We start from the raw sequence: 12,316 nt of genomic DNA on the forward strand, positions 1-12,316 counted from the left end.
GGGGAGGGAGATGTAGCAGAAGGACCTGCTTAGCCCGGGGCCGGCTCTGCGTCATTTAGTTTCAGATGCAATCGCCGTCCCCTTGGTCTAAGTCGTTACGATGCTTCCTGGGGACACAGACCCTCTGCCCACGGTGACCCGCACACCTTGCACTTTGCAGATTATAAAGCATTTCCGTGTATCACCTCGTCTGGCCCTCACGACGCGTGTGTAAGAAAGCTACGTGTATTACATCTACCCTGTAGCTGTGACTCGCCCGAGCTCATCCGCGTAGGGGCTCTGGTTTCACGGCTCTGAGACCCAGCCACCTGGCTGACGACGCATCTCTAAGCCCAGGGGCCACTGCTGGGTGGGTGATCGTGGCGCATATGGCGCATCGGGTGTTCCACCTGGTGACCGGCACACGTGGCAAAGCTGCATCGTAGGGGAGGGAATTCTGCTCAACCTATCGGAGGGGCCGATGGGAGAAGAGCAGTAAGGACAAAGCTCCTCCCGTCACCAGGAGAGGACGTCTCACCGCCGTCTGTGACGTCCTTGCCCGCCCAAGGGCCCCGCGGCAGAAGGCCCAGGCACCACAGGACGCCCTCCACGCACAGTTCACGTCCCCTGCACGTCAGGACGAGGAGGTCACAACGGGGTGCAGGGGGGCGTGAGGCGCACGTGGCTCTGTCAGACGCACACGAGGTGGGGCACAGGGCAGGTGGGCTCTGACAGCCAACCCCGCGCGAGGCCTGAGCTCCACAGACGCAACGCCGGGGGACCGTGACCCTGAGCCGGCAGCCCCCCGACCGGGGGCTCCCGACAACCGGCCACCACGTGATTATCCATTCACACCGGGTACTGAGCTCGGCGGCGGCAGAGGGGAAAGAAAATACATACAGTCGAAGCCATAGCTCATTGAAGGAGCTTGGGGTCTTCCAGCGGAAGATGCGTGTGCAGATGCAGGATCGGACCGGGAGGTTACAGTCGGAATTCGAGGCACGGAGGGGCCCGCGTGAGGTGGGCCACAGAGAAAAGACTTCACGGGGGAAGCTGTGGGGTTGCAGGACGTCTGCCGAGGAAGGAGAGGACGGTGCTTCAGCCCGCGGGGGACCCTGCGCACGGGGTCGGCGTGAGGACCGCTGAGGGGTGTGTAGTGGGACGCCGGCAGGCCAAGGGGCGGAGTGTTGGGGAGACGCGGGCCCGATGCATGGGTGGGGGGGCTGGGGGCCGAGGCCCCGGGGAGATTGGGGAGCGGGCGCTTTGAGGGCCGGGCAGCCCCGTCCGGCGGCGGAGATTCCTGAGCATGGGGCTGCGGACGTGCCTCACAGGTGGACCGTATTTATTTGAGTTTTAGATTTTATTTATTTGAGAGAGAGAGCGCGCACAAGCAGGGGGAGTGGCAGACGGGGAAGGAGAAGCAGACGCCCCGCTGAGCAGGGAGCCCAACACGGGCCTCGATCCCAGGACCCCGGGATCATGACCCGAGCCGGAGGCGGACGCTCCTCATATGTGTGTTTTAGAAAACACTTGAGCGGCAGTTTGAGAGCATGTGGGGGCAGGAGCAGGACCCGGTGGGGAGGGGAGGCTGAGAAGGGGCGCCGTGCCGGCCTCCATGGGGTGGGAGCTCACCCCGGGAGTGCAGGGGGGCTGGAGGAGGAAGGAGCAAGGACCTGGCTGGCCCCCGTCTGGCACCCGCCCCTCCTCTGCTGCGTGAGCGCACCCGGGCGCCGTGCGTGCCACCCCTGGGCGCGGGCACAGTCGGCGGCTCTGCAGCACAGGCCAGCGGCCCCTCCGGGTAACACAGCGATGCTCCCAAATCCCTACTGCACGTGGAAACGCTTTGCAAACACCGTGAATCTTCAGCGAAGCAGCTCGGCCCACGGGACAGGCAGCAGAAGCGTGTCAACGTTCAGGAGGGTGACGTCAACGGACCGCGTCACGTTCTGTGGGAATAGTCTATACCTCCTGCCCCACCGCACACCTGTCACGGGGCAGGGGATGCAGAGGTGACGGGGCGAAATCCTGCTCTTCCAGGAGTTCAAAACCAAGGGCCAACCCGGGGCTGGCGGAGATCACTGAGAACCGTCCTCCTGGGGCAGGTGAGCGTGGGTGTGCTGCGTCCGCCCCACTCTGGGAGGGAATGAGGGTCTTCCTGAGGCGGGGGGGGGGTCGGCGGTGAAGTGTGGGCTGAGTTGTAGAGATTAATTGCAGTTTGAGGTTAAAGTAGGGGGAGGGGCACATGTTCCAGGCTGAGAGAAAAGGATGTGCAAAGGCCCTGGGGTTTGCAGGCTCGGCGTGCATCCCGGGGCCTGGAGGATGGAGGCGCAGGGCTCCCTCCATCCCTCGCAGGAGCCCCATGGCCCGGTCACCCTGCATGTCCTGTTGCTGCTGCCGCCACAGCCTCTGATGGGCAAACCTGCTTTAGAACCGCCCCGGCTGTGACTCAGGACAGAACTTGTCACCAAGGGACATCTGGGGGGCTCAGCAGTAGAGCGTCCACCTCCAGCTCAGGGCATGACCCCGGGGTCCCGGGATCAAGTCCTGCATCGGGCTCCCTGCATGGAGCCTGCTTCTCCCTCTAAGTCTCTGCTTCTCTCTGTGTCTCTCATGAATAAATAAATAAAATCTTAAAAAAAGAAAGAACTTGTCACCAAGAGGGCGTAAGGCTGGTGTTCCTCTAGGTGTTAAGTCAAAAAAACTTGGCCTCATTAGCTAATGGCTCATGTGCTTGCATAACAATTATTTTATATTTTATGTTTAAATATTTAATCCATTTGTTTTACATATGGAAGGTCAGTCTTATTTCCTTCCCGAGAGTTAATTCTGCACTCATCATTCATTGAACGAACAACACTCGGCCCAGCACGCGACGCTCCCCTCGCTGCGTGAACTGGGTCTGCCGTGGGGCTGTTCTCCGGGAGCCCACAGACGGCCGCCCCGCACCCTGCACGCCAGCAACCCGCGGCGTCCGGCGGCACCAGGGTGGGAGGGCCGCGGGCCGCAGCCGGCCTGGGCCAGGGCTCAGACGGGACGCCCGGCGAGCCCGAGCTCTCTCCCAGAGCCGCCCCTCAATGATTCAGGAAGCAATTACCCATTTTGTCAATTAGCCAGACCCTCTTTCACCTCCCGCTGCTCGGCATCGGGTCCTTTCACTGCTCATTAGCACCGTCGGGACGCGTGGGCTGCGCACGAGCAGGAGCTGGAGGTCGTTTCCTAAGTGGTGTGACTCGGGGGACAGGCGGGGCAGGGAACAAGGAAGAGACACCGCAGCGTCCGGCCGCATCCAGTGCGCAGATGCACCCGCGCGCCCGTGTTTCGCCTGCACTCTTAGCCCCGGGAACCGTGGTGTCCTGCGTCACCGAGGCCCGGGCCCGCGTGGCCACGCTCTCACGGTGGACGCTGCTGCCTCCAGGTGCGCCCCCAGGCTCAGGGGGGTCTCGGCTCATAAACACCCATCTGCAGACCTCAGCAAGAATCAGGAATCATGGTCGCCGTCAGCCTTGACCGCGTTGGGATAAGTAGCGTAGCGATTGAAAAGCGTTTCCCCCAACACGACAAAATGTCCTGATTTTTAGTGAACATACACGAAGTTTCAGGGTTTCCATCCAGTGTTACAGTGAGTGACAGGATGGCACGTTCAGAAGTTGCAAAGTCGGGCGACATGGAACACGGACGGGCCGGGTCTACTAGCTGGCACCACGGTTGGCGGCGGTTTCGGCCGCGGCGGGGAACCTCACAGGACGGAGGCGAGCAGCCGCCAGGCAGAGAACGCGTGCGAGAGCCTTGGCTCGTCGGCTCCCGCGTCTCCTTTTCCTCCCTGACCTTTCTCCGGGAGGATGGCAGCCAGGGAGCCCATCCTCCGCGGAAGGAGGCCTGTGCGCCGGCCCCGCGGCCTCTCCCCACGTCGCCTTACGCCCGTGCGCTTGCTGAGCCGAAGCTCGGCCGACAGCGGCAAGAGAGAGGGAACGACAGACAGGAATCACCAGGACAGAGGACAGGAGGCGGGCCAAGGAGAGAACGAGGCCCCCTGCGCCCGGGCCCCGGTGCAGAGTGTGACACGGTGACCCAGGAGGGAGCCCCCGGCCCTGTACCCGCGTCAGACGCGTCTCACTCACGGGAGGGATGCAGGATGTTCCAGAAACGCGCGTATTTCAAGTTCGTTTCAATGAGAAAGTTTGTACGGCCCCGAGCAGGAGCAGAGCAGGGAAGCCGCAGCCCTGCTGTGCGCCCACCCGCCGCCGCGCCCCAACGGCAGACAGTTTGTGCACAACGTCGAGTGAAGCTTGGGCCGTAGAGCGTCATGCTGTCTCCGGACTCCTGGCACCACCGGCGGCGTCTGCTGGCTGCGCCCCCACGGGCGCTCGGACGGGCCGCAGGTGGGCACGGGCGTTCAGCTGCGAGGCGGGGAACGTGGGTGAGCCGGTGAGGCCGTGTGCTCGGCTGCGGCATCGACAGAGCTCTGGGAGCCCCCTCCTAGATGCCCTGGGCCCGCCCGGGCCACGGTGGGGCACGCCGCCCGAGGGCGTGGGGCAGTGGCCGCGGGTCCGGAGGAAAGCTGCGGATCTGTGGTCTGCACATCACATCCGGGCCGTCTTCCAAGAGCTTCTGGTTCCTCCAGGACGTCTCCCGACTCGCCTGCGAGGACAGTGGACGCCAGAGCCGCCTGGAGACGGGGGAAGCGCACTTGCCCTCGGAGCCCAACAGTGTCACCGCAGGGGACCCACCTGCCTGTGTTGTCAGCGAGCCCCCCAAGGAATCCTCGGGACTTAACACTTTAAAAGTGATGCCGTGCAGGGGTGGGGGGTGGGCGGCTGAGTGGCTCCGTCGGTGGAGCATCTGACTGTGGATTTTGGCTCAGCCTGACCTCAGGGTCGCGACCGTGCTCAGCGTGGAGTCTGCTTCCCGTAGCCTCTCCCTCTCCCTCTGCCCCTCCCCAGCTCGCTCGCTCTCCTCTCTCTCTCTCTAAGGTAAAGAAAGAGAGCTTTAAAAACAATAAAAAATCAAAGTAATGCAACAAATCCTAAGCAAAATCCTAAGCAACTAGCAATCATCGCCGTGACGGCCGGCGACAGTCCCGACCCAGGAGCCCTGGAGGGGAAACGTGTCATCCTGACAGTGATTCTGAGAGCAGGTGTGGGGCCTGCTGCCAACGAAGGCACCTGCACAGGAGGCCCTGGCCTGACCACTGAGCACCCCGGGGGGACCGCAGCCCTCGCCCCGCGGCCTGCCCACGTGGGGGGGGGGACACGACAGCCCAATGACGTCCCACCCCCAGAACATAGATGAGATTGCCGAGAAAGAGGAGGTCTTATCCTGGAGCCACGCAGACCCGGGGCAGAGGCTGCTGCCACCCGTGCGTTTTGGTAAAAGGGGCGAAGCAAGGGATGAAGGCGGCATCTCAGGGAGCTCGAGCTGCGCCTGGTCAGCCCCGTCCTTTAAGGACTGTCCCTTAGTAATTTGATCACAGTTTTAAAACTTCCGGGATGCAAATAAAGAGCTGCAGAGAAATACCTGCCCCCCACCCCCACCCCACGCAGGCAGGAGGCGAGCGAGCAGGCGGGGGCCCTGATGGTGGGGCCTCGTCCACGGGGGTCACCAGGCTGCAGGGAGGGGTGGAATCGGCCACGGGGCTCTGCGCTCCCCAGACTCCTTGGGGGCAGGAAGCTGGCGGCTCCGGGAAGGCTTCCGCAAGCTCAGGGGTGGGGGCCTGGTGTCAGGAGCCCTGGGTGGCCTTGGCCCCAGGACGCTCCCCCACAACCACAGGCGGCAGGTTCCCGCTGGAACCTTTGAAACCAAACCTGAATTTCAAAGGCTTCAAGGTGACTCCAGGGAGGTAAAGGCGGAGCCTTTTCTCAGAATAACTTGTTTGATTTCGCTCCCGCTCCGTGATTTTATATCCACAGATTCTGCTTCCCAGTTTTTTCATGGTCGCACAAGGGGGGCTCTGGGAGCAGAGCCACAGGGCTGGCAGGGGGCATGCCCCCCCAGGTCACCTGGAGGCTGCTGTGTGGAGTGCTGGGGACCCCAGAGAGCGCGGAGGGGGGCGCTGGGGACCCTGGGGAGCGTGGGGGGGCAATGAGGACCCCCCACTGGGGACCCCGGGAGTGCACAGGGAGAGCTGGGGACCCTGGGGAGTTTGGGGGGGGCGCTAGGGGTACTGGGGAGGGTTGGCGGCCTGCTGGGGGACCCCAGGGAGCATGTAGGGGACGTTGGGGACCCTGGGGAGCATGGGGGGTCAGTGAGGACCCTGAGGAGTGTGGGGGGCCAATGGAGACCCTGGGGAACATGGAGGGGCCTGCTGGGGACCCTGGGGAGTGTGGGGGGTTCCACTGGGGACTCTGGGGAGCATGTAGGGGGCACTAGGGACCCCGGGGAGCATTGGGGAGGCAATGGGGACCCCAGGGAGCATGGGGGTGCCAATGGGAACCCTGGAGAGCATGGAGGGGCCCACTGGGGACCCTGGGGAGCATGGGGAGACCTGTGGGGGACCCTGGGAGCATGGGGGGCCGCTGGGGACCCCAGGGAACGTGGGGGGGGGCGCTGGAGACCTTGGGGAGCATGGGGGGACCTGCTGGAGACCCCAGGGAGCGTGGGGGGGCCAATGGGACCTCAGAGAGTGTGGGGGTCCAATTGGGCCCCCGGGGAAAGGGGGTTGCTGGGGACCCCCGGGGAGGGTGGGGGACCCGCTCGGGACCCCAGGGAGCACGAGGCCGGCGCCCTGCCCCCTGAGCTCGGCTCCCAGCCAACCGGCCAGAGCCCACGCGTGTTCCGGGTTCCACGGCCGGCGGCGGCGGCGGGGTCTCTGCTTCCACGTCGGGAGCCCCACGCGGGGTTACCGGGTGCCCGAGTGCAGAGCTGCGGGCGAAGCCGGAATCAGGCGCCCTTCGAATACTAAACGCCCCTCCTTTGGTGAAACAGCAAGAGCTCTTTTACCAAAATGAAAATGTAGGAAAGGAGACCCCGGCTGCTCCGAGGATGGGAGGTTCGGAATTTGAGCGTCTCCGGTTATTGCGGCCTCGGGCGACCCCGCCGGCAGGCCCCGACGGAGAAGGCCGGGGACACCGGGGAGCCCGCGTCTGGCCCAGAACTGCTCGGCTCTCAGGGCCGGCCGGTGGGGCCAACCCCTGAAAATGTGCAAGTTTAGATCCGAACCTGGATTTCTGGTTTTCCTGGACAAATAGGAGGATCTGCAAACACTGCCCGGCGGGTGCCTGAGCGCCGCCGCCACCCCGTCCCCTGCTGTGACACGGCCCACCACCGGCCTGGGTGCCAGTTCTCCATGGGCTGGGTGGGCTGGGTGCCCCGTGCGTGTGCCCCCGGCCCCTGCTCCTGCCCGGCGCTCGCTGCCCCGGGGAGCCCCAAGTCTGAGGAAGGCAACGCGCAGCTTCTGCCCCGGGGGCCGGATGGGGCGGAGCCGTGGTAGGAACCGGAGGGATCCCAGACTGAGCTTCGAGTCCTGGCTCTGGAGGCCGGGCCGTGGGGCGGGGCCTCCGTGGGCCGTGGGCGGGGCCTGCACATCTGTGGGCGGGTCCTTCATGGGGCGGGGCCTCCGCGGGGCGGGGTCTGTGTGCCATGGGCGGGGCCTGCATGGGCCGTGGGCGGGGCCTGTGTGCCATGGGCGGGGCATGCATATCTGTGGGCGGGGCCTGCGCTGGCGGTGGACACCAAGCCTCCACCTGCGCCCGGTCTCCAGCATCCAGGTGCGTCTCCAGATCAGGGACGTTCGCTCCACATGTAATAATTCAATTTTCTCTCCATTCTTCTTGGAGTAATTTTTCTTCCATTTCTCCTTGTTTTCCCTGCCGCAGGTTCCTGCCAACAAGCGTGCAGTGGCCTTCAAGTCCTCACCACCTGTTAGCTGCACAAATGGGCGTCCATCCCCCCTCCGGACGTGGTGCGGCCAGGGCCTCCCCGAGTCGGGGCAGGTGGGCCTGTCAGGCAGGTGGGCCAGTCCGGGCAGGTGAGCTGGGAGGCCATCCCTGACACCTGCCGGCTGCACAGACGGGTGGCTGGCCAGGGCAGCGCCTCCTGTGTCGGCCGTGGTCCCGCGCTCATCCCAGGGAACTTGCCTTGGGGCAGGTGGCTCGCGGGGTGGTGGCTGGCGGCTCAAGGACGAAGCCAGCCACCGGTGGGTCAGCCTGTGCGTCACGGTTCTGTCATCTGTGAGGTGCCCGCTGCCTCCCAGGGCTGCCGGGGGTGCAAAGGAGATGATTCCGGGGAGAGCCCAGCATGCGCCAGTGCCTGAGCAGCGCTTCTGCCTCTGTTTCCCCAAAGGGCCGGAAGCAGAGATGCTCTCGGTTTCCAGGTTCTGTGCACACCTGTCACTTGTGATGCGGGGGGGGGGGTGCTGCATCACAAGTGACAGGTGCTGCATCACCGCCTTTCCCCATGCCAACCCTTGATGGGCCTCTGAGTACGGCAGCCTGTGCAGCGGTGCGCAGCTTCGGGTGTGCTCTGTGGACGGGCCACACCTCCAGGCACATATCACAGAACCTAAGAAGGGTGTGGGTGTGGCTGTGGGTGTGACTCCGATGGTCAGCAGGGCTTGAGTCTCCTCTACGTCCCCAGATGCGGCAGGGCAGCAGTGGGCAGTGTCTTCCAGGACGCAGCCGTCCTGGAGGCCGGGGCGGCAGGTGGTCCGGCTCCAGGGGGCTCCCGGGGCTCCAGGAGGCCAGCAGGGGACACCCAGCCCTGTGGATGGGGTTCTCCGTCCTCTTGGTCTCTTGTCCATGGCCTGGCACCTGGCCCAGGATGGTTGCTTGGTAAATACCAGCCACACTGTCCCAAGTGAAGGTGTCATGGGTCCCTCAAAAGTCACCCAGCTGTTGGGCAAACTTCCTTGGAAATGTGGAAAGAAATTCTGCAGAGCGAAGAAAACGGGTAAAAAAAAAATGCAGCAAACCACTCGCTAGAGCAAAATATTCCAATGAAGGAAGGGGCTGCTCACTAATGTTCAGGAGGAAGCGACTATGCACAAAGATGGGCGGAGGGTCCCTTTAGTGACTTTAGCTGGAGCCTGTTCAGGCAAGCGTGATCTGCGGTGAAAACCATCCATCCCCACCTGTGGGGCACCTGCAATGTCCATTTCCTGCCGGGTGGTGGCCGGGTCAAGGGGGGTCTAGCTGGGCCCCCTGTCCCTCTGCCACCGCAGCCGGCACGGGGAAGGCCAGCCCCCCGCGCTCCTGGGACACACAGGTGGCGCCCTCACTCCTCTGCGCAGCGGCTGTTTACAGACTCACGATCGACTTACAGACCAGCGAGCGGTTTTTGAGCGCCAGCTCTTTGTTGCCGGCTGCCTCTCTGTATAGATGCAGTTTCTGGCAAATTAAAGACCCTTGAATAATTGGCAAATCACCGAGAAGGCAGACGCACAAACAAGAAGTCATCACACAAGGCCAAGTGCCAAAGTGCAAACACACCCGTGTGGTGCTCCGGGGGCGGCGGTGATGGCTGGGTGCTGGGTGCTGGGTGCTGGACCCCGGCCCGCATCTCCTGTCACCTCCTGCAGCTGTGTGACCCTGCACAGGAGCTCACCCGGGCGCGTCTCCCATCTCTTAATTATACGTGTGGTCACAGCACCCAGGTGTGTCCTGGGGAAGCTGGGAGAGCGAAGGAGACTGGCTTTGTAAGTGTTCTGGAAACTAACCCCACGTAAGCAAGAGCGGTAGCGTCCAGGGCCAGGTCTCGCCAGGTCCGCGGAGCTGCCGTGTGTGGTTCAGATGGAGCCCAGGACCCCGGGCGCCGCGTGTCCCTTCCATCTGCAGCCACCATGTCCCTCCCGCGGGCGGCTGAGCCCAGGACAGGGAAGAACAGCCGCTCTGTGGACGAGCGCGGGCTGCACACCTGGCCGCCCAGCGCTCCCGTCACGACGGCCACACGGCCAACAAGGCCCTTGAGCCACGTCCCTGCTCGTCCCTTACAGGCTGGGTCCCTCACACCTGCCTGGCGTCTGCCTCTGAGCTGACCCCCTGCAGACGGCCTCCCGGAACCAAGTCTGCTCCTGGACTCTTCGGCCGTGCCCACACCCTGCCCGCGGGCCAGGCACTGTGCCGCCCACGCCCCCTGCTTCTCTGGCTCCCACCGGAAGGCAGCGCGGGGGGTTGGTGACTGGCAAATCCGGGCCTTACAGGGTGGACCCTGGGGTGGGCTCCACACCCGTTCCCAGACCCAGGCCGCATGGTCCACTCTACTGCCGTCGCCACCCCTGGTCTTGGGGATCATCAGTTCCCCAGGAGGTAACTCTGTCCCCGGCTGCACCCTTCCTTCTAGCATGTTCCATCTGCTCCTCTTGTTGGCCCTTCTGCTTTCCGTGAGGTCCGGTCTCCTCTGCCCGTTGACTCTGTGGATCTTTAGCAATCGCCACGTCTCTCCTTCTTTGCCACCAAACAGGTCTAACGGAGGCCTCTCAGGCCGTGTGCATCCCGTCGGGTGACGCCTCCGTGGTCACCAGTGACCATGTCCTGGATCCCAGAAGCCTCACGGCCTCTCCTCCTTCAGGGAAGCACTTGATGCCGCTGCTTGCCTTCCCCGGACCACAGACCCCGGGCCTCCCTGGCTCTGAGGGCTCCGTCCCGGGGCCACAGCCCTGAGGACGTGGCCAGCTGCAGCGGGTGTCTGGTCTCAGCCTCGGGTAAGCCCGGGCGCGCGTCCAGCTGCCTCCAGAGCACCGCGGCTCACAGCAGATCCGGCCGAGAGCCACATCCAGCGTCCCTCCCAGCACGGGGGCTCCCACGCCACGTCCCTCCTCCTGTCCCCGTGTCCGTCCCCCTCGCCGCTCTCCTCCTCAGCCTCGCGTGCGGTTCTCCCCCAGTCGTTGGCAGGTCTGGGGGTACGAGGTCCTCCTCCGTTGGGTGGCGCGGTCTGGTGAGGAGCGACCTCGTCCCACTGTTGGGCCTCCCTGCGATTTACTGAATAAATGACGTGATCGCCCCTTCAGCCTCCAGCCCTGAAGTCACATCTCCGATCCTCGGTCAAGTCGGTCATCACGTTCCGGTTTCCCCCCCATGGGTTCCCGCCGCCTGGTGCGGCTCGAGTCCACACCCTGACCCAGTTGCGGGGATGACCCCGTAGATGCCGGGCCCTCTCGTCACGTCGTCGCCTGTGATGTCATCATCCCATTTCCACCGCGGAGTCGCCGGCTCGAGAACCCACGATGCTGACGCCCCCTCACGTCTGAGCAGCGGTGCCTGCCTCTTCCCCTGTTCCTCCTGCGTGACTGGATCGGGAAACGGGGGAAGAAATGCAGCGACGTGTCAGCTGTGCGGTGGGCGGCAGAGGGGCACCCGCTTTCTTCCTGCAGCCAACTGCACGGCGCGAGCAGCGCTCCTGCTCCTAAAGCATCGTGAACACCCAGGGCGCTGCCCCTCTGCACACCGACTGTTTACGGAGCTGACCCCACGCAAGCCTCTCTGTAGGTTGCTACTGTCCCTTACGAGAAGTCACCGCTGTCTCTGCAGGCCAAGGCCCGTGGGTTCAACTCAGTTTTTTGGACGGATGCACGGTGTTTCCCAGAAAGTGTGTCCTATAACTTATCCAGCCGCCCCTGTGTGTTCCCCCACTAACGGGTACGGAGGTTGTTTTATTTCACTTGATCGTTTTATTCCGCTATAAACAGAACTGCAATAAATATCACACACATCGTTGTGCGCATTCCCATAAGACGGTTTTCCGAGCAGATATTTTCAGGACTTCTGGAAGATGCACAAATCCATGCACTTTTCAGCGACGCGTGATCATCCCTATTTGTCTACGCGCTGATCAACCGTGGATCGCGGGGGCCTCGTTTCCGCCGCGTGAATCACGTGCCTCGCTGTCGCTCACGCCCTCTCCCCGACCTCGGGTGAGGTCCGCGCCTTCTCACCGGGGCCTCCTGCATTCTCTCTCTCTTGGGAAATCCTCACGTTCACCGTTTGCCTATTTTGGAAACGTCCACAGGTTTGGCAATAGCTCCTTGCACATCGAAGGTCCGAATCTCTGCCCGTCTTACCTGTCGGGAGCATTCTCTCCACCTTTCTTCCCCTTCGCTGGTGGTGTTTCCCTCGTACGTGCAGGGTAGGTGACCCAGCCAGTCACTGGGAAGAGCTGCAGGGCTCTGGCGCTTGGTTGTGGTTTCCTGGTGGCTCCCCGCCCTCACGCCAGGGACCCCGTCCTCCTGGGTCCTCTCCGGGTGCAGCTGGGTCCCAGCCTCAGCGGCGCGGACGGCCTCACGCGGGGGTCTGCGCCACGTCCTCGTGCCCGGGGTTGGTGAGCCCGCCAACGAGCCCAGCCGCCGCGCTAGCGAACACCTGCCCAGCTACCTCCACCCCTCCGGTGGCCGTGCAATGAGAGGCCGCAC

This window comes from Nyctereutes procyonoides, unplaced genomic scaffold (genome assembly GCF_905146905.1).
Source record: "Nyctereutes procyonoides isolate TBG_1078 unplaced genomic scaffold, NYPRO_anot_genome, whole genome shotgun sequence".
NCBI lineage: Eukaryota > Metazoa > Chordata > Mammalia > Carnivora > Canidae > Nyctereutes > Nyctereutes procyonoides.